The sequence below is a fragment of the Neofelis nebulosa genome, chromosome 13 (genome assembly GCF_028018385.1).
Source record: "Neofelis nebulosa isolate mNeoNeb1 chromosome 13, mNeoNeb1.pri, whole genome shotgun sequence".
Classification (NCBI taxonomy): Eukaryota; Metazoa; Chordata; class Mammalia; order Carnivora; family Felidae; genus Neofelis; species Neofelis nebulosa.
Window position 1 is genome coordinate 82,487,890 of NC_080794.1, and position 26,291 is coordinate 82,514,180.

The 26,291-nt window shown below is 41.4% G+C and overlaps 1 protein-coding gene and 1 long non-coding RNA gene across 10 annotated transcripts in view; one reads left to right on the top strand and one right to left on the bottom strand.

Moving 5' to 3' along the window:
* The window catches only part of ATE1 (arginyltransferase 1), a 158,862-nt gene that overhangs the window by 41,711 nt on the left and 90,860 nt on the right, over nt 1-26,291 (bottom strand). Inside the window, exon 12 of one of the 9 annotated variants that reach the window (XR_009252698.1) lies at nt 3,450-3,754. The exons of the other annotated variants lie outside the window; for them this stretch is intronic. The gene's annotated coding sequence lies outside the window, so the exon portion shown is untranslated. The remainder of the gene's footprint in view (nt 1-3,449; nt 3,755-26,291) is intronic. 9 annotated transcript variants of the gene reach the window in all.
* Nucleotides 23,764-25,337, top strand: LOC131493481 (uncharacterized). The gene is made up of 2 exons (XR_009252700.1): nt 23,764-23,998; nt 25,035-25,337. It is a non-coding gene; the product is annotated as an uncharacterized LOC131493481 (long non-coding RNA).

A 26,291-nucleotide genomic window follows, 5' to 3' on the forward strand; every position in this document is an offset into this window, starting at 1 on the left:
AGGGCAGGATGAAAAGGCATGAGAACAATCTAGAAGAAGGGAACAGTAAAAACAGAGACGCAGAGTTGCAAGATCACCCTGAGGAACAGCAAATAGCGGGGCATTGCAGAAATGGAGAGGTAGGTTGGGACCAGATTCTGTGAAGCCTCAGAATTCAAGTTTTGAACTCTATTCTGGATGAAATGGGAATGCTTGCTGGACAGGAGGAAGACCAGAACTCAGGTCTATGACCCTGCTTTTTCCAGACTGTTCACTGCCCTGCTGATGCCTCACCGCCCTGGCACGGGCAACGTCATCCATAGGGGCAGCTCTCCAGGTGGTGCACATATTCGTCCAACATGAAAATTCACAACACAGGATTATTTGAGATGAATGAATAATTAGTAGGTGTAATAAAGCCCAATATTCAATGATACCTATCTTGTTAAAAGCAAGATTCATTCAGAAAGTGTTTTCTTGGTGGAAAGCAGCAGCATGATATGACAATGTCCTTATTAACAAATCTGAAAAACCAGCAGTCTAAAAGCACTGGGTCTGGGGCGCCTGGGTGGTGCAGTCGGTTAAGCGTCCGACTTCAGCCAGGTCACGATCTCGCGGTCCGTGAGTTCGAGCCCCGCGTCAGGCTCTGGGCTGATGGCTCGGAGCCTGGAGCCTGTTTCCCATTCTGTGTCTCCCTCTCTCTCTGCTCCTCCCCCGTTCATGCTCTGTCTCTCTCTGTCCCCAAAAAAATAAAAAAAATAAAAAAATAAATAAATAAAAGCACTGGGTCTAAACCTTTTTTATTTTCCTTTTGGGTCATAGACCATTTTGAAAGCCTGATGAGGAGGAAAAAGCTAAGTTTAAAAAGCTAAGCAAAGTTCTACAGAAAAAGAAAAAAGGAGTAAATTTTCTTCACCTTGCAGTATACAAAGATTTCTTAGTGCACAAAAAGCATAAACCATTAAAAACAACAACAACAGGGGCGCTGGGTGGCTCGGTCGGTTAAGCGTCTGACTTCGGCTCAGGTCATGATCTCACGGTCCGTGAGTTCGAGCCCCGCGTCGGGCTGTGTGCTGACCGCTCAGAGCCTGGAGCCTGTTTCGGATTCTGTGTCTCCCTCTCTCTCTGCTCCTCCCCTGTTCATGCTCTGTCTCTCTCTGTCTCAAAAATAAATAAACGTTAAAAAAAATTTTTTTAAATAAAAACAACAACACTAATGAGGTGGACTTCATGACCATTATATACTGCATTAAAAAATTAAGAAAATAAATAGGGAGCAGGGCGCCTGGGTGGCTCAGTCAGTTGAGCGTCTGACTTTGGCTCACGTCATGATCTCACGGTTGGTGAGTTCATGCCCCGCGTCGGGCTCTGTGCTGACAGCTCGGGGCCTGGAGCCTGCTTCGGATTCTGTGTCTCCCCGTGTCTCTTCCCCTCCCTTGCTCACACTCTCTCAAAAATAAACATTAAAAAAAAAAAAGAAGAAATAGGCAAGCGAAAGACTAAGAGAAAATATTAACGAAACATATATTAGAAAACATAGCTGTATCTAAAACGTATCAAAAATTTAACAACTCAAGAATAAAAAAATCATTTTTAAAAAGGCACCAAGGGGCGCCTGGGTGGCGCAGTCGGTTAGGCGTCCGACTTCAGCCAGGTCACGATCTCGCGGTCCGTGAGTTCGAGCCCCGCGTCAGGCTCTGGGCTGATGGCTCGGAGCCTGGAGCCTGTTTCCGATTCTGTGTCTCCCTCTCTCTCTGCCCCTCCCCCGTTCGTGCTCTGTCTCTCTCTGTCCCAAAAATAAATAAAAAACGTTGGAGAAAAAAAAAAAAAAAAAAAAAAAAAAAGGCACCAAATATATATGAATATAAATGAATGTTTAGTAAGTACCTGAAAACATATTCAGTATCAGTTACCAGAAATGCCATTAAAACCATAATAACATACCACTGCATAACCACCAGAATGGCTAAAATTAAGCCATTAATTTTAAACTGAATAACAAGTTTTGGCAAGGATCTGGACTATGTAGAACTTGGATATTGTTGGTTTAAAACGGTAGAACCATTTGGGAAAATACATTCTTGGACATGTATCATCTGTGAATATGTCCAGGATAAATTCCTTGAATTGGAATTGATGGCTGTAAGGGTTTTTATGTTTTATTAGCCCAAAACTATTTTCCACTGAAGTTGTGCCATTTTACATTTCCATCAGCAACATATGTACACAGTGCTAACTTCCTCAAATCCTTACCAACGCAGCCTATAATCAAAACTTTCAGTCTCTGCCAATCTGAGAAATGGCATTTCATTGTGGTTTGAATTTGCATTACATAGCATTCCATAAGTTGAAAGGATTTGCATTTCCTTTTCCATAAAGTTGGCCCCCTCTGTTGTTAGATTTCTGGTTTTGTTATTTGAAAAACTCTTTATATATTAAAGAAATTCACCCTTGGTTTGCAAAACATGTTGTACTTCCCTAGCTTATCTATCTTTTGACTCTGTATGGTATTTTCTTTCACCATGTGGAAATCTGATAAGTGGTCAAACATATCATTTGTTAAAACAGTGTCTAAGTTTTGCAATATAATTTTAAAAAGTCACTGTCACTCAAATATTATAAAAACATTTACATGTTCTTTTCAGTGCTTTTATGGTTTCATAATTTTACATTCACATGTATGCTCCATCTGGAATTTATTTTGGTGTAAGGTATAAGAAAAGGATCTAACCTAATTTCTTTCAGATGTTTACCAAGTGGCCTCAACATCATTTTAGGACCGTTGTTTCCCCCGCTGATTTAAACGCCTTTTGGATAACTTACTAAATTTCCATATATATTTAGATCTCTTTCAGCACTTCCTATTTATTTAGACACTATCTGTCTATTCATGTACCAATGCCACACAGTTTTAACTATTAAAGCTTGATATTGTATTTTAATCTCTAGTAGATCTAACCATCCCCCTACGACTGCTCTTCACATGTGCAGAATTTCCCGGCTCTTCTTGTGTAATTTTTCTAAAATCCGGTACTTAGGGGGCAGGGCGCCTGACTGACTCAGTCAGTAGAGCGTGTGACCCTTGATCTCAGGGTTTTGAGTTCAAGCCCCACGTCGGGTACCGTAGAGATTACTTAAAAGACAGAATCTTAAAAAGTAAATAAAATAAAATAAAATTCTGTACTGAGTACAAAAATATTACCAATATGAACAAGGAAACAGTAATAAAAATGTTATGGTGTATCTTGTCTGTTGTGATGGAGGGACACAGAAGCAGAGAACCCCAAGAATGTCTAGTAAAAAAACAGATGCAGATTCATCCACAGACACCTGAACCCAATGTCTGCCTTTAACGATGACAGTGACATTCAAAAACAGTCACTGACCACGAAACGAATCCTCACTGTGCGGCAGACGCTGGGTGGCTGGGAGCAGAATGATGAACAAACGAGTGCCTCTAGGTAACTCACCATCTCCCGGTAGCGACAGACCAGGACAAAGATGAAGCGCATACCAGGTTATAGCAAGTAGGATTGAGTGCAGGGGGTCAGGGTTTCTAAAATGTCACGTTCTTTTCAGGCAATACTTGCTCACAACAGCGGGTCGGATAGTTTCTTTTTAACTCTTTAAACACTTCATTTATCTCGCTGAAGGGTCACAAATGAATACATTTTGACTTCTGCTCATCATCCGAAATCAAGTGTTTAGATTAGGTGAAGACATCATTTTTCTCCAAAGCGTAGGCTTATCTCAGGGCTTTGCGGCAGCTATTCTCCTGAGCCACCAAAGAATACAAAGAGTTTTATGAAATAAACCACTTTGAAACATTATGCTTTCTAACATTAGCTGGTTGAGAGGGAGGGGAGGGAAGTACTTAAAGCTCCACTGAAAGTCACCGTCACACAAATGAGAAACGCAAGGGCCTGGAATCTGCCCTGCCTTTGCAGCTAGTGTGAGAAAATGAGAAATGTCTGTGTTAAGAATGTAATTACTTAAGGATTTGGACATACTTTCCTGTAGTCAGAAGAAAAAATATTTAATCAGCCCCTAAGTACGTTCATTCATACTGCAACAATGAGGCAAAAGCAGATTAATCCTCTCCTAGGGTGCAGACTCTTTGCAAAGAAGAAGAAATCAGAGTTACCATAGATTTCTCAAGTACTCGAAATTCTGAAAACGTAATTGGTCTGACAGGGCTTATCTCACAATTTTTCTGAGCGTTCCTGCAATCTGATGTACAATTTCAGAAGAGGAGCCCCAGAATCACCACGCCCCATCTCACACCCCCCCCATCTCACGACCACCCCATCTCACGACCACCATCTGACAAGGACAGGGCCCCAGGGGCCGGCAAAGGCACCGATTCCAGGAGGGGAGGCTCCGGATGACGCACTTCAAGAAGCCTGGGCAATGTAAAAGCTATCTTCTAAGAAGTCCAAATTTAGAGGAGGGAAGGCCTAGTCCTCATTATTAATTACACATTTCTGGGAGGGACAACCACTCTGGTCAAAGTCCTCAAAGGGAAGCAAGTTCGGTGACCTCTGACCTACAGCTTCACCAACAGAAATCACTTCTGCAGCTGGTTAAAAACCATTTTAGGGCAGACAACAAAAAGGAACACGAAACAAACTAAGGGCTTCTACATTTTGAGTTTTCACAGAAGAGTGAATGTTTTGCTTGGAGTGCTCAGCAATAATCAATGTTCCATTCCATGACTGTATTCAATGATTTCATTTCATTTAAAGAAAACCACTTAGACTATTGGTAAAACCCAAATTATGCTTATACAACCCCACCAAAAGAAGAGAAAAAATTAGGATATGGTCATAATATTTCAGTCAACTTTACTAGGCTGTCATAGATTGAAATTCAAGGAAATTCCAAAGTTAAAGCTAAAACGGGGGTGGGAGTGGGGGTGGTAAATACATTTCCTGTTCTATTTCTATTAAAAATAACTGCTTCTTTTGGAATAAGAGGCATTCAATTTTGGGTTTTGGTCAATAGAACAAACAGGTATTCTTTTCACTTGCATGCTTTAGACCATAATTTGAAGAACATTATCATATTGATCTAATTTTCTAGCCTGTAGATGACTCACAAAATAAACTGTATGGAGACTATCTTAGTGTAGCAAAATGTATTAATCAAAAGTCGACCTAAGAATTACATTCATTTTGCTAACCAGAGGTTAAAAACATCTTGCTATCATTTCTTACCAAGTAAGAGTCACACAGGTATGTAAAGTGCATATAAAAAGGGTGTCTGGAATAGTCTGATTTCACAATTGTTAACAATTTCAGCAAGGATACTTTAAAACAGACGAACATCCTTTACTTCTAATGAAAACACAGCCAAGAACACTAAGACTTTCCCTTAAGGTATAACTAGTTAAAAACCTGGATCTTTTTTTTTTTTAAAGAAATGTTTATTTATCTATTTATTTATCTATCTATTTATTTATTTATTTATTTATTGAGAGAGAGAGAGAGAGCGAGCAAGCACATGTGTGCAAGAGCTGGGGAGAGGCAGAGAGAAAGAGAATCCGAAGCAGGCTCTGCGATGTCAGTGCAGAGCCCAATGTGGGACTCAAATTCACAGAATGCGAGATCATGACCTGAGCTGAAATCAAGAGTCGGGCGCTTAACTGACTGAGCCACCCAGGTGCCCCTAAAAACCTGGATCTTCATTTTTTTTAATGTTTACTTATTTTTGAGACCGAGAGAGAGGGAGACACAGAATCCAAAGCAGGCTCCAGGCTGTCAGCACAGAGACCGATGTGGGGCTCAAATTCATCAACCACAAGATCATGACCTGAGCCGAAGTTGGACGCTCAACCAACTGAGCCACCCAGGCGCTCCCAAAACCTGGATCTTTAAAGGTCAAATCTACATTAGGTAGATGGAGGAAAAACAAAAAAAAAAAACGGTTCTAGCCAGCCCTGGCAATCGGCCACTTTTTGTAATTTTTTTTGAGATGCAATGCACATACCATAAAATTCACCTTTTTAAGGTGTACAGTTCATTGTGCTTCGTGTATTTTGCAAGGTTGTGCAATCAACACCACTACCTAATCCCATAACGTTTTTATCATTCTTTAAAAAAAAAAAAAAAAAAGCTCTCTACCCATTAGCAGTCCCTTCTCTCCCACTAAGGCCCTGGCAACCATTAACTCTACTGGCAATCCATTTTAAAATGGGGAGTATTTGTTTACGCTGCCACACTTCTGTTAGAGGCAGAGCAAAACCCAAAGCCACAGCACTGCCTACGAGGCCCTAAGTGATGTGACCCATGTTACCCTTCCGGCTTGTCTTCTACGACTTTTTCCTTCCTTCGTCATTCCGCTCTGGCTGCACTGGCTTCCTGGTTGCTCCCAGCACACATGAAGCCTGCTCCCACCTCAGGCTTCTGGCTGTTTTCTCTGCTGGTCTTACAGATATTCCCAAGACTGTCATCCACTTTAAGTTTTTGCTCCAGTGCCACCTTCTCCATGAAGCCCACCTCTCCCTCCTATTTTCTTCCGTAGGACTCAGCGCCTTTTAACACTCTTCCTCCTACTTACTTATTAGATCCATAGGAAACTCCTTGCAGGGTCAGGAGTTTTAGTCTGATGTTTTCACTGACGTATCCCCAAACCTTACTCATCAGCTGACTGCTGGCTGGATGAATGCAGGACACTCGGCCCGGAGGCCTTTTCTACTTCCTTCTCTGAACACAGACGTCACTTTGAATACGCCCTTCTTACACATAGGAATCGACCAGTGTCTGCTCAACTTGTATTTATGAGGCAGCTTCACTGCATTTTTACTGTACAGAAACAGTTCCCAACCTTTAGGAGTTCTGTGAATTACCACTGGATACTAAAAAGTACATGATCACGACAGGATCTAGAAGAGTCACTGAAATCTAAACGGCGGTTGTCATACTTGAGAACGTCAGAAACTTCTAGTTCGCGTCAATTTAGCTTTTTCCCCCTCAGAGCTGAAAATATTGCTTTCCTTATTTTACTGGTATACACTGTCTTTTTAAAAAAATGCATAGCTTGTTAAGTTTCATTTTAGGAAAAAGGAGGGGGAGACATGACCTGAGAAAAGACCTCCTCGTCTGTGCAGAGTTCAGCAGTGTCACTCTGGTGACGACAAGAGCATGAACAATGTCGGGGCGCCTGGGTGGCTCAGTCGGTTGAGCGTCCGACTTCAGCTCAGGTCATGATCTCACAGCTCGTGAGTTCGAGCTCCGCGTCGGGCCTTGTGCTGACAGCCTGGAGCCTGCTTCCGATTCTGTGTCTCCCTCTCTCTCTGCCCCTAACCCGTTCGCATTCTGTCTCTGTCTCTCTCAAAAATAAAAATAAACATTAAAAAAAATTTTTTTTAAAGAACATGAACAACAAGCTCCCCCAGCGTTTAAGCACAGCCTCCGTAATGACTCTGCACATCCCAGGAGCTAAATCTCCGAATAAATGACAAAGGTAATGAAAACAGATGCTGTTTCTACTGTGCAGATGAAACAGGAAGGTCCTGTAATGGTAGCAATGAACTCAGACCTAGACTCCTGATCCCCTTTCTCTTTCTATACCTAAATGCTAAGATACTCGCAATTGTTAAAAAGTATTTTCTCTCTTTTCATATTTACTTTTGAGAGAGACAGAGCATGAGTGGGGAAGGGGCAGGGAGCAAGGGAGACACAGAATCCAAAGCAGGCTCCAGGCTCTGAGCTGTCAGCACAGAGCCTGACATGGGATGGGGCTCGAATTCATGAACCATGAGATCATGACCCGAGTCGAGGTCGGAGGCTTAACCGACTGAGCCACCCAGGCGCCCCAAAAGTATTTTCAAAATAACTTCCCCAAACCTTAAAATCACAACTGAGTCCAATATGAACAGGACTCTGCTTGTCATCAAGGGTGGAAAGATGGAATGAGCCTCGCGAGGCACTCATGATCAGCTGGGGAAAAGGGAGGCATGGGATCCCGTGACTTGTGTAGCCAGGGGCAAATGCAGGGTGGTAGGTACAAGGTGCCATGGAAGGACAAAGAGCTGCGATGTGGCTGTGATACCTGGCACGGCAACAAGGACTATAAACAAGCTGCAGGTCAAACACAAGGCGGAGACAACCAGCTTTCTTGGGAGACTCCTCAGAAGAGGTCCCTTCTGTAGCATGTCCAAGTCTGAGTGGTACCATGTTTGGAAAAAATGTCAGGCACTTACCAAAAGCAAAAACAGACCCAAGACCCACATGGCTGTCTCCTTCCTGAGCCCCCAAATACATGTCCGTCAAAATTTCACCAAATAGGAAATGTGATGGGAAACCGTTTCGGTTCCACAGATTAGTAGTATGTGGTCCTGTGTCTGTGGCTTGTGGATGCTTCAAAAATCAATGTCTCTTCAGCTTTACACTCAAAATGTTAGGTTAGTTATAAAGATCAATTCCATCTTTTCTCTGAACGAATGCCAGTTTCCATAAATTCAAATTTATTGCCAGCGTATATCTTTCTTAATATGGAATGACATATTCGAAGTAACTTTCAAGCTCATGTATGGATCCTAATGTAACTTAGTATTATCTAGAGAAATATTATGAAATTGACAGCTTCAAAATAACATTCCGGTTTATCTTATCACACCTTAGATTCCTACAGAAGGACTTCTTACAATTCAATGTACAACTGATCAAAAATAAAAGCTTATTACTAACCACCCCTTTTAAATAAATGTGGGGTATTAAAAGGTATACTCTTTGATTATAGCAAATCCAGAAATACATTATTTTCTTTTAAAGGGCTCCAACATCTTTTAGAAGCCTTTTCACTTCACCTTTATAAGACAACATATATGAACCTCTATGCATTCGGGACTACACGTTTGCAAATCTGACATGTAAGAATTCTCTTTGAATGTTACATTGTCTTTGTACGAATTTAAACAACATGCAAATGAGAAATTATTTCTTTAATTAAAGTTAAAGGAAAAAATCAGAGAAAAGTAAAGAAATGCTTTCCTATGATATTCACCCAAGTTAGCATTCTTGGCTTTTAATTGGAAACATCTGGGGATGGGCTTGGCAGATTGCAATAAAATTGAAGTTACCAATTCACACCCTGCCATTTTGAGGGTATTTTGTTTTTACAGTTTTCAAATTAAAACCAAACGGACTTTCCTTTGAACTCTGGTCCTGAAGCAAAGATCTTTATGAGATTTCACTCTCAAAAATACTTTATAAATATTTTGAAAAATATGAAGGATTTTGCAAGTATTTGAGGAGAGGATAAACCAGCAGAGTTTATTTTAAAAGTTCAAGTTAAATTAAAATGTAAGAACACTAAAAAGGCAGTATTACTTAAACACACACACACACACACACACACACACACACACACACACACACACACACAGTAAACCCTAGTAGCACTGAACAAAGAAGAAGTAAGTTACCAGACATTTAAGTCTTTTTATCAGGTAAAGGTGATATCACTATCCTATGTTTCTACACTAAACCTATTTATTTTACTAAAACCAATTGCTTAAAAAGAAGCTCTAACACTACATAAACAAAAATAGCTCAAAATAATCCATTAGAGTGGGCTGTACCTACACAGAAAACGAGTAAGAACAAGGGCTTATTAAATCCAGTCTTTTCCCTGAAAGACAACACCAATGCAATCCCATCCACAAAGCACTACAGCAGACCCCTTGCTCCCTGATTTCATTACATAAACAGAGATTGACTTTATCAGTCCCCAAGAGAGTGCTTGAGAAGTAACTCTAGCTGCTCTGTTTTCAGAAACTGTGTTTGGATTGTGCCACGCTCAGTTGGCGAGGTGAGCGGAGACCAGTGAAGACAAAGGGCCTAAACATCTGAATCCATTTGTGTTCCCTGAGTTCTGAGAGCCAACAGATGTACTCCATGTGCTGCTGGGCTAAGCTTTGAAAATTTAAAAATACATATTTTTCCCACTGACAAACAGAAAGTGATGGTATTCTGTGTTTCTTTAATTAAAATCCAAGAGTTTGCAAAGGCTCCAGGACTTACTTTAAAGCTTCCTTAAGACTGGGCTATTTATTTTACTATTAGTGAATAATAGAGAATAAAGATTCTAATTCAGTTTTAATCACAATCTTTGCTTTTATTTTGGAAACCCTGGGTTAATCTTTTTTCTTCTAGAAAATACAAAGAAGGCTTGTGAAGAAAAGATTCAGGGAGTCAACTTACAGCCCAAATTTAATTTCAAACTGAAGGGTCATAAGTTGAAAAGGATGAAGAAAAAAAGAGAATGAAAGACGAAGACAGAGAAAATAATATAAGAGAAAACGAAAAGGTGAAATCCAAAGCTGCTTTAATTTCTGTTAAAGATCAAATATTCATGTGAATATCGTGTACGTGTGTGTATATTAAATTTGGCCTTCACCATACTAGGAAGAACAATCAGGATAGACGTTTGCTTTGTCGGGTTTCAGGCTGTTGCGTGAGAAGCGGCACTGAGAGTCACTGGTTCTGTCCCTACCGTAGGCGGAGATGTCCTTACCTGGACCACAGCGAGAGGGACTGATTTCAAGTTCTCCTGCTCTGAATCCATCCTCCTACTGCCAACAGAGAGAACTGACTGTGTAAATGCCCCATTTAAAGCCCCTTACTGGCGCTCCAATATGTATAGCAAAGTAGGATAATCCTTTTTAAGGTAAAAAAAAAAAAAAAAAGTCACAGGCCTTTATAAGATAGTATTGTAATTTTAGTTAAAGCAGATGAGAAATAACATAAGATAAAAAGCCACTACAAATTCATGAATGCTTTTAAATGAGTATGGATTTTACCAATGACAACAGGTCCTAAATGTGTTTGCACAAGGACAGTACTACACTCACGGGTGTATCAATCTACACCCACAACATGTATACGGACGCACAAGACTTCTCGCTCCCTGGTTTAGCGACATCACGCACCCTGAGTGAATGGCACAAGATGTGCTTTCAGCCTGCTTGCTTATCTGGGCACACTCACCGCAGGGTACTCACATCTAGGCACCAGGAGGACTACTCACTTGGGTCTAAATGCCTCCAGTGGACCTAAGTGCTGTCTACTCTTTCTCTGCCAAGCTCTCCTCGGACTCTGCTTCACCTCACCACCAACTGCTCTCACCCCCGGACAGAATCATCCCACACGCTCTCTTTCCTGCAAGTCAACGGGTTATTATTAAATGCCTACCAACTGCCAGGCTCTAAGGTAAGGGCTTGGGCATGCCATGGTGAATAACAACACTCACGAGTTTCAGTTCTCAGGGAACTCCTAGTCTACAAAGGGAGAGGACCTTAAGAAAATAATCACACAGAAACATATCATTACAAAGTGTGGCAAACACTGTGAAGAAAAAGCACTCAGAGAGTACAACAGGGAGACCTAATTTAGACTGGGAGTGTCAGGGCTGGTGTCTTTAGCGGGTATCTGGGTTTGTACAGAAGTTTTTTCTAGAACTTAATACGAAGCTACTGGAGTGGTCTGTTTACGTGCTGTTTCTCTTACTTCTGCAACCTCCCACCTCCCTTCCCCAACCTCAACTTGGGAGTTTCTGGAGAGCTGGGAGTACATCATTTCTTTGCATTCCTTGTGCCTAGGCAGAATTCCTTATATGGACTGAGTTCTCAATAAATACATATTGAATATGTATTAAATTAAACTGAATGTGTCAAATTGTGTTTCTTAAAATAGGCAATCAGATCATTTTAAAACTAGAAGGGCTGTAGACCTCCCGAGTCAGTATCCAGTTTCATTTTAATATTTAAAAAGGGAGGGGGGACAGAGAAGTTAAGTGACTTAAGGCCAATGACTGGTAAAGGCAAGATCATAAGCTCAATCTTAATATTCTTTTTTCTGTTAAAATTCCCAAGGTAAAGCCAGACAGAAGTATGAACACCTACGGTGTGTCAGCAAAGTCCTATGTTCCTGTTTATGAAGATTTGCCTAATCAGAATCATTTAGAATCTGGACCCATTAGAAACATACAACCAGCAGTATTTTTTCAACATTCTTTAAGTTGATATGCCTTGAGTCAAACAAATGCTAACAGCAATTCACCACAAATACACAGCTTTAATAACGTCAGTAAGCTGTATCTGATTGATCGTGTCTCTAACTGAAGCTATTACTTTTTTCCAGTAAACATTTTTCAATGCCTGAAAACCTTAATCGTAAAAGTCTGTTTAATTACACCCCTGAGGGAAATAAGAAGTTAGCTATAACCTCATATTTATCCCCAGGGTGTGATCTTTGGTAATCATTCCTTTTTTTCTGCCTGATGGAAAATTCATCACAAATGACTTAAACGCCTCAAGTCTGAGGATAACCTTTCCCCTCCCCGCTGTAGCGGTAGGAGGGCGGGTAGAATTTACATCCTGTCCCCTTGGATGTCATCAGTATTCTGTGTGTCTGTGTAAGGAAGTACTTGGTAGAAGGTCAATGTGACAGCTGAAGTGCCCACACTTCAGCAAGCTCAGAACATAATCTGGTAGATTACTTCCTCCTTTTCTACATGATCAGTTATAGAATTATGATGAACACAACGACTTTTAACTTAGTATTTGACGGGGTGAGCAAATCAAGTCCAGTCACAGAACTGTAGATAAGTTATTGTGAATGATTTCTTATGTCACAAACACCCAATAATCTTGGGTGCCAACTTGCGAACCCTCATGTCTGCATTTCTTCTAAGACATCCAGCCTAAAATATCACACTGGTCCAAACTCAACCATGTCACTAGAATAAAATTTAGAGTTATACAGCTCCCCAAGATCACAGCAATCATTAATGTCCTTATAAATGCTATAATTTTATCCATTTTTTTGCCCATGACAAAACCATCTATGCACCAAATACAAAAAAATCTTTATGACGTATTAAGAATTTTTCACATTTTCATGTAGGGTCTGAAAGTGTTATTTAGAACTCAATTTTATTTTATTGTTATTTTTTAAATTTCTTTTGATGTTTATTCACTTTTGAGAGAGAGGAAGAGACAGAGCACGAGTGGGGGAGGGGCAGAGAGAAGGGGAAACACAGAATCCGAAGCAAGCTCCAGGCTCCGAGCTCCAAGCTATCAGCACAGAGCCCGATGTGGAGTTCAAAACCACGAACTGTGAGATCATGACCTGAGCCGAAGTTGGACACTTAACCGACTGAGTCACCCAGGCACCCCTAGAATTCAATTTTAAAATATATGTATATAAAAGCAAAGTGTTCAATGGTTAAACCATTAAAAAAAGCTCCCCTACTTTCACTTTATACAAGAAATACATTATCCTAAAATTTTTTTTAAATTTTTTTTATGTTTTTATTTTATTTTTGAGAGAGAGAGAGAAACAGAGTGTGAGGGAGGGAGGGGCAGAGAGAGAGGGAGACACAGAATCTGAAGCAGGCTCCAGGCTCCGAGCTGTCAGCACAGAGCCTGACGTGGGGCTCGAACTCACAAACTGCGAGATCATGACCTGAGCTGAAGTCAGATGCTCAACCGACTGAGCCACCCAGACGCCCCCATCCTAAAATTTTTAAGGAGCCAATCATCACCTCTCTACCCAATAACAGTTTGGTGTAATCGAAACAGTATAATCATCTTGTCAGTTTACCATGTCAGAACTCTCTGGGAACAGAATAAAAATTAAAGCTGAAATCTACAATTTCCAGATGTGGGAAAGTATTATTTTGACAAGTTACTATTCGACAGAGCCTGGGATTATGATATTGGTATGGTTTTGAGCCTGAAAGTGTGAAGCACTGAGGATTGTTTAGAAGCTGTCAATCCACAGGCAGGCTGTAGGCTTCTGGGGACGCAGCCTCTGGGTAATACAACGTGGACCACAGCACACACTCCAGCAATGATTCTTCTGTATCGGTATGAGCTCACAGGTATAGAGATACTTAAGGTGTTTCAATCCACTACAGTTATCCTTTCTGATGTTCAAACTGGCCATAGTTTGGCCAGTGAGAGTCAATTTCAGTTGGCCCCTGAGAGCTTTGGATATAATTCTAGTTGCTAATGATAATGTCTATGCCCGCTGATTTCATTTCATCCTCATAGAGACTGTTTATTCAAGTTTTCACTATCCTCAGACATCACTGTGTATTTCTGGGCTATAGATTCGACAATCTATCACTAAATGAATTAAGCTTCCATCCAATTATTTAACCGTAGTTTTGGGGAACAGTATAGTCTCTAAGCTTCCTTCCCATAATAACAGCACGAGGCACTTACAAGATGAATGCAAAGAATCACATAAGACAGAATTAAACGTCATCTTTCCAAAGCACTTTTAGTAACATATCTACCCTTAACTGAAAGGCATATTTAAAAAATGTCTAAAAACTAAATCAAATGCATTAGGAAAAAGGAAATTAATTATATTTTCAGATCAAATTTGGGTAAAAGAACTAAATAAAGAAATGTTTTTTCTTTGTATAACTTGAAGTCACCAGTTCTTAGTAAAAATTATGTCTGCGTGTATAATTAAATAAATAATGTTGGTATTAGTAAAAATCATGACAATAAGCTAATCTTTACTGAGTGGTGACTATGAGCTGGGCACTACACCAAGCACTACACATACTGCCTCATTAATCCTTACAATCATCCTATAAGGAGTAGTGATGATTATTCCCATTTTACAGATGGAGACACTGAGGCTTAGAAAGTCTGTACATACAATAAGGCACGTAACCAAGATTTGAACTCAGCTCTTTGTCTTTGGAAACTTGACCTTAACTGCTTTCTCCTAATGAAATGGTAATTAATGTTTAAATTCTATTTAAAAATATATTTGTAGTCCAACTTTCAATAGTATTTCATTAACAAAACGCATGTTTAAATTGAAGATGTTTACAAACAACTGGAATTATGGAATTATGTTTTAAAAATCCTACTGTTCAGGAGCACCTAAGTGGCTCAGATGGTTAAGCATCTGACCTCGGCTCAGGTCATGATCTCACAGTTTGTGAGTTCAAGCCCCGCATGGGGCTCTCTGCTGTTAACACAGACCCGCTTCAGAGCCTCTCTCCCCTCCCCACCCTGCCACTCCCCCACTCACGTGCACGTACACTCTCTCTCTCAAAAATAAATAAACATTTTTTTAAAAATTAAAAAAACTGGGGCGCCTGGGTGGCTCAGTCGGTTAAGTGTCCGACTTCGGCTCAGGTCATGATCTTGTGGTTCGTGAGTTCAAGCCCCGCATAGGGCTCTGTGCTGACAGCTCAGAGCCGGGAGCCTGTTTCAGATTCTGTGTCTCCCTCTCTCTTTCTGACCCTCCCCCGTTCATGCTCGGTCTCTGTCTCAAAAATAAACATTAAAAAAATTTTTTTTTAATTAAAAAAACTAAATCCCGGCGTGCCTGGGTGGCTCAGTCAGTTGAGCATCTGACTTCAGCTCAGGGCATGATCTCACGGCTCCTGAGTTCGAGCCCTGCGTCGGGCTCTGTGCTGACAGCTCGGAGCCTGGAGGCTGCTTCGGATTCTGTGTCTCCCTCTCTCTCTGCCCCTAGCCCACTCACATTCTGTCTCTGTCTGTCTCAAAAATAAATAAACATTAAAAAAATTTAAAAAAAAACTAAACTAAATCCTACTGATCATAAGAAATTGTGAAAAAGATTCTACCCCTGGGTAAAAGGTTGGGGGAACAGGATATCCATAGTCTCTATGACCCCACAGATTACTCACGAACTGCAAAGGGGAAAAAGCAGCTCTACAGACAGATGGACTTGTGATATCCTGAGAGTGACACAGCATCACCTCAGTAGTATTTGCACTAAAAAGTTTTACCTGAATAAAATTATGAAGAAATAATGACAAATCCAAATTATGAGACATTTACGAGACACTGAACTCTTCAAAAATGTCAATGTTGTAAAAGCAACAACAACAAAAAAGCAAAGTTACAGTTCTAGAGTAAATGATACTTAAAAAAAAAAAAAAAAAAAAACAGGGACGCCTGGGTGGCTCAGTCAGTTAGCATCTGACTCTTGGTTTTGGCTCAGGTCATGATCTCATGGTTTGGGAGTTCAAGCCAGGCATCGGGCTCTGTGGCTTTTAATTTTCTCCCTCTCTCTCCGCCCCTCCCCTGTTCACTCATGTGCTCTCTCTCTCTCTCTCTCTCAAAATAAACTTAAAAAACAAACAAACCATAAAACGGAATGAAATCTATAGTCTTTAATAAGATCCCTGATTGAGAGAAAGAAAGAGTATTATTGGGACAACCGGGAAATGTGAATATTAATTTCACATTTGATTGTATTGTTTCAAGAATATTAAATTTCTTGAGCATGATCACGGTACATGGTTTAGTACAAGAGTATCCTTGTCCTTAGGAAACCCGTGCTGAAACACTTAGGATGAATGTCATGATCTCTGAAACTAACTTTAACATAGCTTAGCAGAAAAATACATACACATGGAAAATTATAGATGTATACAAAGAGATGAAGTGGTAAGATGCTGATCACTGGTGGCTCTAGGTGAAGGTGTCCAGGTGTTTACCGTACTGTTCTTTCAACTTTTCTGCAGGTGTTAAGTTTTCAAAATTTGGAGGGAAAATCAGATTCGATAAATACATACTTTTCTCTACCATGCATCTGTGCACACTCCACGGCATTCTGTCCCTTTCTTGTAGAACCAACCACACTTGATATCGCAGGATCATTTGCAAGTGTTTACTCTGTCAAAAAGCTATGTGCAGACAGGGCCTATATCTACCTCATCAGGACCAGCGGAGTGACTTACTCACTGAAGATCTTCAAAGTGCCTCATTCAAAGCAGGTCTAGTAAACGTGGGCTGAATTAAACAGTTTCTTCTGAGATATTACCATATGGGTGATGATAAATAGTTTTCTACAGTATTAAAAAGGACTCACAACAGAAGTATTTCATGACTGATAAACTATACTATATAATCCCTAAACTTAGAATCGTTTGAAAACTATTAAATTAAAAAAAAGTACACAGAGGTGATCAAACAATCACCACTGTTTAGTCTGTAAACCACTCTGGAATAACTCATGGTTATTATGTCATATAGTGTACTTTTAAAATTATATAGGTAAATTATGTAGCTATTTTAAAATTTGTATCCCAAGTTGGGAATATGTGTTCTAGAGGCACCAGGGTAAATTTATCATTGAACTTCACATAGCAAACTGTCCTGACAAGTGGGTTTTGTGATGACAGCAGAACAGCTATCAGGTGCTAGATGATGAGGATGACCATGATGTTCACTTTAATGTGTACAGGCTGGATCATCAGGGCCATAAAATAAAAGCAGGGCAGTGGCATACTGTAAAGTAGGGGTCAGCAAATCATGGCCATGGGCCCAAACTGGCCTGCTGCTCATTTACATATGGCCCACAACCTAAGAATGGCTCTTACATTTTTAATGGTTGAAAATAAATCAAAAGAAAAATACTACTTTATGACAGATGAAAATTATATGACATCCGACTTTCAATGTCCATAAATTAAGTTTTACTAGAGCACAGCCATGCCCATTTGTTTATGTATTTTTTATGGCTGCTTTTGCTACAAAGGCAGACCATATGGCCTGTAAACCTAGAATATTTACTATCTGGCCCTTTATAGAATAAATGCCAGAGACAGAAATTTCAATATCCAGTAGACATCGAGGACCCATGGGTATGTTTACCCTGTAATATTCATGGAGTGCTATGCTTTTGTGTGCTTTTCTGTATGTGTCGTATGCCTCAATAAAAAGGCTTCTTAAAAAAAATCCTATTACAGCGAATTTAAGGGTGTATGAAAGAGATAACATTCCCATGTTTCCAAAATTAAACATATAAGACAGTGACTTTCTAAAGGTGCTGTCAGAACCAAGGTTTGACCTGGGCAGATAGGGAAACTACAGAGATCAACCTGAACAAGTCATTTAAAGACAGTTCCAGAAACTAAAAGCAACCTAGGCAAGGAGGCAGTAACAGCAGGACCCAACTCAAGGAGCAGACACACGGACATAGGTTGGGGTTTAACAGTAAGACTCTAGGACCCAGCAGGACTAGAAGAGTGAGGAGAATTAATACGGTTTTAACACTTAAACAGCCACTATGAAAGTGCACAAGCCCAAAGCCATATCCAACTACTCTCTAATCTTACTCATTCGCCAAGATTGAAGGCTTGTGAACTCTATGGCAATACCCACTGGTTAGACCTACTTAATCAAAATTTGCTTGAGTATCTTCAATTATAAATAGTACCGAATAATTTACAGTAAATGCCACCACACCCAAAGTGAGCAGGAGTAGTGGCAGGTTAACTGAGAATGCCTTTACAGTGTGTATGGAGGAAAATGCACATAAACACGCATACCTTCAACACTTGACTGCATACATCAGCCATTCTTTGATTTAGGACCACGCCCTTTCTTCGGGGAGGCATCACTGTGACTTTCAGTCACTGGTTCTTTAAAATACAGTGAGAACTTACAGGTTAGGAAGTGAGAATCTTTCCAGATTTTTATGGATTTTTTTTTTTTTTTTTTTACTGGAAACACTTTTAGTTATCTTATCCACAACTAATTTGGCAGTATTTTTTTTTATGATTCATCTTTGAATCTATCTAAAGTGCTCAAATTAAGTTTAATGCAAATAACTACTTTTTAAAACAGCGTTCAATGGTTTAATTTTCAATTGAGTTATATCATTACAATAACAAGTAAAATTGGCATTAAAAAACTGGCGAAAATGGACATGCACGTGTACCGAAGCATAGCGTGCCAGCCATCAGCATTAGACCGCCACGGGCTTCGTTGGGTAAGTTTTATGGAGGGAATGGAAGGCATCAACAGATAAAATGAACACATAAATCACAGATTCAAGGCACTGGGCAGGGAGAAGCAAGCCAGAGCCGGGGCTACTAAAGCAGGGAACAACACTGCCCTAGACACACAGCGACAGTGTTCTTAGGTTCCGTGGGCAGAGGGAAACAGCTGAAAAGGTGCATCTGCAGGAAGATTCGGTGACCCTTCTCAGGGGTGGAAAGGAAAAAGCGGAACAAAGTCGGGACAGAGCCAATGCTTCACTGTTGATGGCCTGAGAGGAAATACAGCTAAAGAAGGGAAAAAAAAAAACGGAACAAAAATGGCAAAAGACAATTACCTACTTTCATATTGTTTGACGTGTTCCTCATTTTCCTGTCAGAATGTCCTCTTAAGAGAAATAAATTTTAAAAGAGAACTTTTATTTGCCTTATTACAAAGAGGGCTGACATCACTGAGCTATTCCATTTTCCTTACAATCCTCTTGAGAACTTGCAAACTAAGGCTGGAAGTACTGAAGGAACAAAAGCCACCTGTAGCGCTTTAACTTGAAATTAAAATAGCCTCAAGAGATCAGCACTACTGACTCCTAAAAGGTAGCACAAAATGTACCAGTGCCTAAACAGATCCAGAGAATGGTGGGAATGGGGAGACTGACTTACATTTTATCAATTCACAAAATGAACTAATGGCAATCAAATCAAATTTTAACGTAAAAACTTAAGAGGAACAGGAAAATTAAAATAGAAAATCAACTGGTTTATGCCTCCTGAAACAGAAGTATCCTTCGTTATATGCCAGCGTATGTTTACAAATCTAATTTTAAGCAGCTTCCGGTAGATGGCCTTCTTCTACTCCCCACGGAAGAACATTTCCCCAAGGAAGAGACACACTGCGGATGGATTCCTTACTGAATGTGCACAAGAACTAATTCTGCGATAATGTCTCAAAAGGAAACATGCAAAAAGATGTCTGCCATGCCTTATTTGTAACAAAACAAGTGGAATGAACTTAAATGTATGCTCAGTAAATTACGGCACATTATTATGACACTTGCAGTCACCTAAAATCGGGGGTATACAAAAAAGGTTTAAGGAGAATGGGACAACGCTCGTGAAACCAGTGAGAAAAAGGTGGAAAAGAAAATTGCGTGTATCACCTAATAACCATGCGGGAGAAAGACAGTCTGCGTATTTACCAAAGCCTAAGGACACACAGCAAAACGTCACCAGCGATTAGCTCTGGGTGAGAGAAGCGCAAGCAACTTTTATTTTTAATACTCCCTTTATTCCCTTTTCCACAAAAGGAATTACTTTTAAAATTAAAAAAAGAAAAGAAAGAATGAGAATGGAAAGGGGAAGAGCACATAGAAGAAAGCAGGAAATAATCATTTCAAGGAAGGGGATTCTGGAACTGCACAAGCCACTCCACTCAGTCACCTTTATAATCCTCGCGGCCCCAGAAGTGAGAACAAATGCCAGCAGTTAAGGAGAGCTGAGAGGTCTTCTCAGAAACATTTACATATTTTACCTGGGAAAGCAGGTCTGGACTTCAAGCAAGTCCACAATATTCAATAAAATGCAGGAGCCCCTCCACTCTTGGAGCTGGTAACCCACAACATCATTTTCCCTGTCAAGTGGGAAGCCGAAGACGCCCACGCACACGCACAGCCCGGTGGCCACCACTGATACAGCGTCCAGAGGTTTCAACTGGCCAAGCACACCACCAAAAATAACCACTAAGTCCGCACACACGGGTCTGTGATGACAACTGCGTCACCATCCACCGTAAGACACACACCCAGGACTTTAAAATAAAAATGAGGGGGAGAAAAATGCAGGTCTTGGGAGGGTTGAGATACGGACTCAGAGGACCCGTGGCCACTCAGAGCGCTTTCAAAACCTACGCAGAAGCCTTCACATTGGAAATGCGCCGCGAGGGCAGTCGCAGAGGACAGCAGGCCGCGGCTCTGGCCTACGTGTGCCCGCGTGCGAGTTCTCCAGCACTAACTAGCTGTCCGCCCACCGGCCGTCTGTGTCCCCGGGCTGCTCATCTGTGAGACGGTGACAATGCAAGCGCCTGTGTCTAGGAGCGTGTCTAGGAATCAACTGTGTGAGTAACTACACAACACTTATGTATATAGGGGGCGCCCGGGTGGCTCAGTCAGTTGAGCATCCGACTGGCTCAGGTCATGATCTCACAGTTCGCGGGTTTGAGCCCCATTATCAGGCTCTCGGCTGTCAGTACGGAGCCCACTTCAGATCCTCTGTCCTCCTCTCTCTCTGGCCCTCCCCCCCCCCAAAATAAAGAAACTTAAAATTCTTTAAACATTAAAAAAAATCACATAATATAATCAACTTACTTTCAAGTAAAAAAACAAAAGTTAAAAAAATAATATGTATTATGTTATGTACGTGTAAATTATATAACCACACACATTCAGGTATCTGTGTGTACATGGTCGGGGGCGGGGAGAACAACAGGATAGCAGATGGAGTAAAATGTTACCAATAAGTGAATCTGAGAGAAGGGTATGAGGATATCCTTTTATCGCTTTTATTCTTGCACCTTTTCTCGAAGTTAGAAAATATTTCCAAATAATTAAATAAAAACAAGGTCTACCATTCGACTGTTAATTGTAACAATAAGGCGGTGGGCCCTCTGGTCTTCCTACCTCACCGAGAATACTACGTGAGGGCCTGGGGCCACATCTGCAAGTGGCAAGGTGTCCAAAGCGGAAGTGGATTAATGCTCCCAAAACAGGTGAAACTGCCTGAGTCTCATCTAAGGCTCGCCAACTCTACTACTCGGACCTCAACAAAGGACTGAACGAAGCTTTTGGAATGTGTTTCTCAGACTTCAGCTGAATGAAAGCAATAAAAAGAGGCGCCTGGGTGGCTCAGTCGGTTGAGTGTCCGACCTCGGCTCAGGTCATGATCTCGCGGTTGGTGAGTTCGAGCCCCGCAATGGGCTCACTGCTGTCAGCGCAGAGCCTGCTTTGGATCCTCTGTCCCTCCGTCTCTGCCCCTCCCTCACTTACATTCTCTCTCAACAATAAACATTTAAAAGTAAAGTAATAAAAACACTTAGAATCTCTCTAGATCCTTCTTTCTAGGAATCAATACGAAAAAAAATTGATCATGCTTATGCTGTTTTTTCTCCCTTGTGAGCCAAGAGCAGTGCAACTACAAGGTGCTGAACTAGGATGCAGGACCCTGAATACAGAGAAGGCAGAAATGTCCCTTCTCTGGGCCTAATTCCAAATTCTTAACTAAAATATGTGGCTACGATCTATGTGATTCCATACTAATACCAGAGGCATTACAAGCACCCCCAGGATGTCCTTTGGAAGTTTTCCTCAGTTCACCCAAAAGTCATGGGAAATAAATTAAAAGATAAGAGAAAATAAACGGTAAGAAAAAAGGGAAAAGGGATGCATTATTTTGCAGAGTCTCCTAATACTTCTCATTACTTGGCTCACCACGGTGGTCATGAGGCCCTTTAAAACTTTTTCCACCTCCAATTAAAGAAATGCAGCCGGTTAGTTTCAGTGAATTATACATTTCTAATTTTCTTTCTTTTTTTTTTTTTTTAATTTTTTTTTTTAATTTTTTTTTATTTTTGGGACAAACAGAGACAGAGCATGAACGGGGGAGGGGCAGAGAGAGAGGGAGACACAGAATCGGAAACAGGCTCCAGGCTCTGAGCCATCAGCCCAGAGCCTGACGCGGGGCTCGAACTCACGGACCGCGAGATCGTGACCTGGCTGAAGTCGGACGCTTAACCAACTGCGCCACCCAGGCGCCCCAATTTTTTTTTTTTTAACATTTATTTATTTTTGAGACAGAGAGAGACAGAGCATGAATGGGGGAGGGGCAGAGAGAGAGGGAGACACAGAATCAGAAGCAGGCTCCAGGCTCCGAGCTGTCAGCCCAGAGCCCGACGCGGGGCTCGAACTCATGGACCGCGAGATCGTGACCTGGCTGAAGTCGGACGCTCAACCGACTGCGCCACCCAGGCGCCCCCATTTCTAATTTTCATTATTTCAACTTCTTATTTTGTTCCCTAAGAATATTAGTGAAAAGCTTCACTGGGGAATTAGTGAAAAAAGAAAATACACATTCTCTACTGTTTGATTTTTTCTACACCAATGCCCTCTCCCTCGCTTCAATCCTTCACCCTAATTTAGTTTGAAAACCAAGTTGAAAATTTTGCCTGGCTTAGCCACACATGTGGTCAGCGGCAACAAGCCCTGGAAAAATGGCTATTCAAACTAAGTTAAACTTGGTAGTTCCAGGTTCTAAAAGCGACTGTTACATCACCCAGGAAAAACTATAAACTCATTAGCACCACCTCGGTCTCAGTGCTCATAGAGCTAGGCCAGGAGAGTCGAGACGGCCCTCTGTCTCTGAGGCATAAAGGTCCTTTATCTTCTGGGACAACAAAGATCTGTTTTGTCATCATTTTGTTTTTCAAAATTCTCAGGGAAAACAAAATCTCAAGCTTAGCAACCTGTTCCAGTATTTTAAAACTTCAGATAATGTAGCGTTCTCCACCATCTGCTCATGTTCGTTTTTAAGTCAGTCTTTCTCTTTCTTTCTTTCTTTCTCTCTCTCTCTCTCCCTTCCTTCCTTTCTCTCTCTCTCTCTCTTCCTTCCTTTCTTTCTCTCTCTCTCTCTCTCTTCCTTTCTTTCTTTCTCTCTTCCTTTCTTTCTTTCTTTCTTTCTTTCTTTCTTTCTTTCTTTCTTTCTTTCTCTCTCTCTCTCTCTCTCTCTCTCTCTCTCTCTCTCTCTTCCTTCCTTCCTTCCTTCCTTCCTTCCTTTCTCTCGTAGAATTTATCTCACTAAATACTACACCAAGCCCAGGCACAAACATGGTTAAATAACTACTCGTTTGAACTCCCCATCACAATCTTACCGACAACATCTCAGAAACAGAGGATAAAATGTTTCTCTGACCGGAAAGATTAAAGACTATTCATTGACATGGGTTTTATCTGGTCCTGTTCATACAGAATAATTTACCAGCTCTTTCCTGTCTTATTCTCCATCTCAAACTTGGCTGGGCACATGGTTTATGTGGACACACCTATCAGGTACTGACCACAACACGGAGCACCCAAGGAAACAGCACAGCTGTTGGCCTCTCTAAAGCATCCAGGCTGCTGGGAGACAAGTTTCTTAGTTTGGCACCTGGCCTTGAAGAAACAAAGAAATTCGCTCAGGTGATCCAGTAAGTAGCTGGTACTAATGGTGGAGGGGAACACAACATTTCAGGGAGGCACATAGGAAAATGAGGGCAGAAATCTTACCCATGTAGGGTCAGGCTCCAGACGATTCCAGGCTATCCAGGAAGAAGAGGAAATCCAGGCCAGATGAAGGCCTCGTGGGTAACATCATAATTCAAGAACTGGCAAGCAGGTCCAAAAAGAGGTTATCTATGTCCCCTCAGCAGCAGGAGGCCCCAATCTGTATTTTCATCTGCTATTTGCCGACTCTGCTTCTCCTCCCCCTAATCTCGCCGCCCTCTCATCTTGGTATCTGTTGATTCACAGATCCCTTTGAAAACCAGATGAAAGAAATCTCAGGACTCTATCCTCAACATAAATGTGCACGTAGACAAAAGTTTGCCCACAATCCACACGTTATGGACCTGTGCTTATGAAGCCTTAAACTCACTCTGAGCTTTTGCCACGGTTTCTCTAGGTGGCACTGTGTGGGACTATCCCTACTGAGTACTGATCCTCCCTATAACCTCAACCGAAACTTCCTTCTAAGAGAGGATCTCACTGATTTGGTCCCCCACTACTCAGTGGGCAAAGCTTTACTGCCAAGTCCTAGGTGACACTAATCCACCCTAGACTGACCACCTTTGTGTCAGGCACTCATGCCCAGTCCGACAGTGATTAAGATGGTAATGTTTGACAGTCACCAGGCATGGTGGTCTAAACGCAAAGGCTGCATTTCTTTTGACAGAGTCTATAGGAATAGCAAGTTCCCTCAGAAAAGGGGTATGGGCATGGCAGACATCTGAGCGCAATGGACTTCTCCATGCAGACCAAACATAATAGAAAAAAAAACGGAGGATATTAAGTGCAAACCACCACATGGGTCCCAGATTAAATCATAAAAATTACAGGCACATATATACGTACATATATACCCACACACCTATATATGACTAACGGTTGAAGGGATGCCAATAAAGAATGGTTAAGGTGGGATAAGGCAGACCACTGGAGTTTTACATTTATATCGTATTTTACAAGAAAGAAATGAACTTGAAGAAAGAATGAAAGAAGCACACCCCGGTGGACAAAGGTGTGTCTAAAGGCCAATGGTGAGGAATCAGGAAAAAAAAGGGAACCCCTGAAGACCAAGCAGAAGAATCTAGATTTAAGAGAACTGTGTGCGACACCACAGATTTTCTAGCAACATGGACTCGTGCATAGTATAAATCATCCTTAAACGGCTCTGGGGTGACACTGGCACAGGATGGAAGGTGGGGAGCAGTCCCCCAGCAGTGGTCACGGAGCTTCCTCTGCTTCTCAGTGTGGTCATTTTCTTTTTTTTTTTTTTAATTAAAAAAAATTTTTTTGACATTTATTTTATTATTGAGAGACAGAGCATGAGCAGGGGAGGGGCAGAGAAAGGAGGAGACACAGAATCCAAAGGAGGTTCCAGGCTCTGAGCTGTCAGCACAGAGCCCAACGCGGGGCTCGAACTCACAAACTGCGAGATCATGACCTGAGCTGAAGTCGGACGCTTAACCGACTGAACCACCCAGGTGCCCCTTTTTAATTTTTTTAAATGTTTATTTACTTTTGAGAGAGATACAGACAGAACCCAAGTGGGGGAGGGGCAGAGAGCGAGGGAGACACAGAATCCAAAACAGGCTCTAGGCTCCGAGCTGTCAGCACAGAGCCCGACGCGGGGCTCAAACTCACGAACTGTGAGATCATGACCCGAGCCGAAGTTGGATGCTTAACTGACTGAGTCACCCAGGTGTCCCTCAGCATGGTCATTTTCAATGCACTGCCCTATATCCAAGATAATTATGCTACTCAAGATTGCTTCCCTTTGGCTAATACACAAACTCAGACTGCAAGGCTTTTGAAGTGTCACATATGAGAATCTTATCATTGCCTTATTTTTGCATATGAAGACCTAAGAACCAAGAGAACATCTGTAGGTACAAGAAGGAAAGAAGATCTGTGCCGTGATGTAAAGTCCTGGAGGGGTGGGAACTGGTTTCATTCTAGCATCAACACTGAGGTAGAATACCCAGCAAGATAAACAGTAGTTGAACACGTAAAACATACGTGCTTCTCTAAGACACCTTAGTTCCAAACATGCTAGGCTGAAGCACATCAACACAGAATGTGCCAAACTTCAATCCCAGTAAAGCTGAAAACGAGCATAACCTCCTCTCTGACTACGTCGATGGCAACACTGTGCTTCCGCACTAAAAAAGATGAACTGAATATAGCTGCTAGGATAAGTTCACGTGGCTATTAGGCTGTCAA